Here is a 3,569-nt window from a genome sequence, read left to right as displayed (position 1 = left end):
TGGTGAAAATTTCATGTCATTAGCACCTCTAGTAATATATTTACTGAGAAAAATGGTGACGTGTTCAATACTTATTTTACCTGCTGTACATATGTATAACAAAAGAAAAACATAATAGTACTGATTGAAATCTTAAAAGACCCTTACATACTGTAAAATTTTAGTGTTTGATGATGTTAATGGCTTTGATAGTGGTTCTGTCTGCAGGACCTCTGAGGCGCCGAGCTGAAGGCGAAACTGATACTCTGAATGAAGTATATGAGCGAGGTCTGAGATGATTTTCTGATGGTCTGAAGTGAGGGAGACTCCTCATCTCCCATCAGCTTCATCGCTCTTTGTGTGAGACAGGTGAGCTGGGTCTTTATTTGGACAGATAGGTCACCAAACCAGGCTGAAATGCTGTGCCTAATGATGGTCATCAGTCCTCACAGCAGCATCACCTTCTGACTGAAACCAAAGGCCCCCAGCCTGCACAGAAAGAGTAGTCACCGCTGGACTGTAAATCTCACTGAATTAGAGCCTTGTTTGTGTTTTTTATTTTCAGCTGTGGGTGGCCATTTTAAACTGGTTAAGTTATTAAGTTGTAGATGAACATTTAATGTTAACTTTCTGACACACTAAAATCTGTCCAGTGGTTCAGGAGAAATTTTGCTAACAGACAAAAATATTGTCACCATTTGGCTTCAGGTAATAGTGACAAAGGTTTGGCAGTTTCATATCCTACTGTTACAAGTTCAGAACCTCTATGAAAGAAGCTCACACCCAGCGGGACTAAAGATTCAGACGGCAACACAATTCCTCACCACACTTGGTCGAACGAGAGCTTTAAGGGATGGTAGCTGCGTCAGAGATTAGTCTGAAACCAGCCGTTCTATGTCGCCCTGAGTCCACCTCCAAGAAACAAAAAAAAGATGAAGAGGAAGCATTTATGACAGACATCTGTCACAGCTCATTTCTGTCAGACCCGTTCCAACATGACTGTAAGACAGGATCCAGCAGGAAACAGAATTAAAGCTGAAACAGCTGCTTAACGCAGAGACCTGAGAGGAGCTGCAGACTCAGCTGTCACACTTTGGGGGGTTAAAACTAAAAATATTGTCCAAAGAAAGAGCTGCCCCTAAAGAACTTGTCAGCTGAAGTAAATGCAACTTTAATGAAAACCCTAGTACTCCTAAATTAAGTACATTACCCGTCTCCTTTCACCACAGAGTTTTAATTCAGCATCTCTAAAATTGACTGAGTTACAGCCATGTTTGTTTTAGCTAATGTTTATTAGCTGTGAGCCATCTTAAGTTGGGGCGACTCCAACACATAATCAGTTCAGATGTTCACAAAGAGAGTTTGAACAAAATCAATCCTGCTGTTCAAGACATATTATGCTAACAGAGCTAGGTTCACTGTCAATGGTCAAAACAAAACTTTAAATCTTACTCAGCATGTAGTGCTCCAAGTGTGTGTTGTGATGTGATGCTCAACTATACCATGTCAAGTTTTAGCTTAATATCTGTACAAGTAACTGAGTTGTAGACATTTTTGTGTTTGTTGAAGACAGTTAGCTGTGGCAGCCATCAAATCGATCTTTCACCAGTCTTGCTGTGTGTATTGGTGCACTGTCATCCTGATACAAGGCACCGCCTTCAGGATACAATGTTTGAACCATTGGATGCACATGGTCCTCCAGAATGGTGCGGTAGTCCTTGGCAGTGTTGCGCCCATCTAGCACAAGTATTGGGCCAAGGTAATGCCATGGTATGGCAGCCCAAACAATCACTGATCCACCCCCATGCTTCACTCTGGGCATGCAACAGTCTGGGTGGTATGCTTCTTTAGAGCTTCTCCACACTCTCCTGGATGTGGGGAAAACAGTAAAGGTCGACTCATCAGAGAACAATATGTTTCACTTTGTCCACAGCCCAAGATTTGCGGTCCTTGCAACATTGAAACCAATGTTTAGGATTAGCCCGAGTGACCAAAGGTTTGGCTATAACAGCCTGGCCATATATATTGACCCAGTGGAGCTCCCGACGGACAGTTCTGGTGGAAACAGGAGAGTTGAGATGCACATTTAATTCTGCCATGATTTGGGCAGTTGTGGTTTTATGTTTTTTGCATACAATCCGGGTTAGCACTCGAACATCTCTTTCAGACAGCTTCCTCTTGCGTCCACAGTTAATCCTGTTGGATGTGGTTGGTCCTTCTTGGTGGTATGCTGACATTACCCTGGATACTGTGGCTCTTGATACATCATAAAGACTTGCTGTATTGGTCACAGATGCTCCAGCAAGACGTGCACCAACAATTTGTCCTCTTTTGAACTTTGGTATGTCACCCATAATGTTGTGTGCATTGCAGTATTTTGAGCCAAACTGTGGTCTTACCCTGCTAATTGAACCTTCACACTCTGCTCTTACTGGTGCAATGTGCAGTTAATGAAGACTGACCACCAGGCTGGTCCAATTTAGCCATGAAACCTCCCACACTAACATGACTGGTGTTTCAGTTTCATTGTCCATCCCCTGTACGTCCTATCACTATTTTCTCAAAGTCTAATTAAAACTCACCCAGTGCAGCACGACGGCTCAGTGGTTAGCGCCAATGCCCCACAGCAAGAAGGTCCTGGGTTTGATCCCCGCTTTGGACCTGGGGTCTTTCTGTGTGGAGTTTGCATGTTCTCCTCGTGCTTGCGTGGGTTTTTTCTGGGTACTCCGATTTCCACCACCCCCAAAAACATGTACAATAGTTTGCCTTCAGGCCCCCCTTGAAAAAGAGATCTGAGATCTCAATGGCACTTGCCTGGTAAAATAATGGTAAATAAAAATATATATATTTTCCTAACAGACAGAAATAATTGACTTCAGTAGTTAATGTCATGATATCTGTGAAACTGTGATTTTTGTTGGAGTTTTGACGGTTGATCAGATGTACATCCAATAATTATTTTCAATGAGTTTCCATAAAATAACCTCATTACATGAACTCAGTGTAATATCAGACCTTTATCTTTCTGTGTGAGCACACATTAGTCACTTGTCTTTACTCAGATGGTCACAAAGAAAACATAGCAGAATGTGTAAAGTTTCAAACTGGTGACGTCCTCCATGACATGAGTCACATTTGAACCAGAGCAGCCAGCTGGTGTTGGATTTACTGCTGAGCACTGGAACATTTTTTTTCAGCATGCACATTATGTCACAGTTACTATCCAACAATTTTATATCATTCACAAATATGTCCAGAGCTATATGATGCCCTACCAAGCAGATCAGAGCTCTCCTTTCTGTTTGGTCTGAACTGTTATTTACCTGCCAGAGTAACTTGATCTGATTTGACCTGTTTGTTCAGGACGTATTTCATCAACTGTTTATTTTGTCCAAACGTCGCTCGGTCACGGCTCACGCTAACTCAGCTCAGTTTGTGCATCTAGTAATGTTTGCAAGTACAGCAGCTCAGACAGCAGGTCATCTTTGTTCTGGTGTGTTCATTTCTTTTTATTCCAACTCTCCAAAAGGTGAAAGGGCAAGAGTCTGTGTGTGTGTGTGTGTGTGTGTGTGTGTGTGTGTGTGTGTGTG

This window comes from Austrofundulus limnaeus, unplaced genomic scaffold (assembly GCF_001266775.1).
Source record: "Austrofundulus limnaeus strain Quisiro unplaced genomic scaffold, Austrofundulus_limnaeus-1.0 Scaffold109, whole genome shotgun sequence".
Lineage (NCBI taxonomy): Eukaryota > Metazoa > Chordata > Actinopteri > Cyprinodontiformes > Rivulidae > Austrofundulus > Austrofundulus limnaeus.
The sequence above is the reverse complement of the archived record's forward strand: the minus strand, read 5'-3'. Positions refer to the sequence as shown.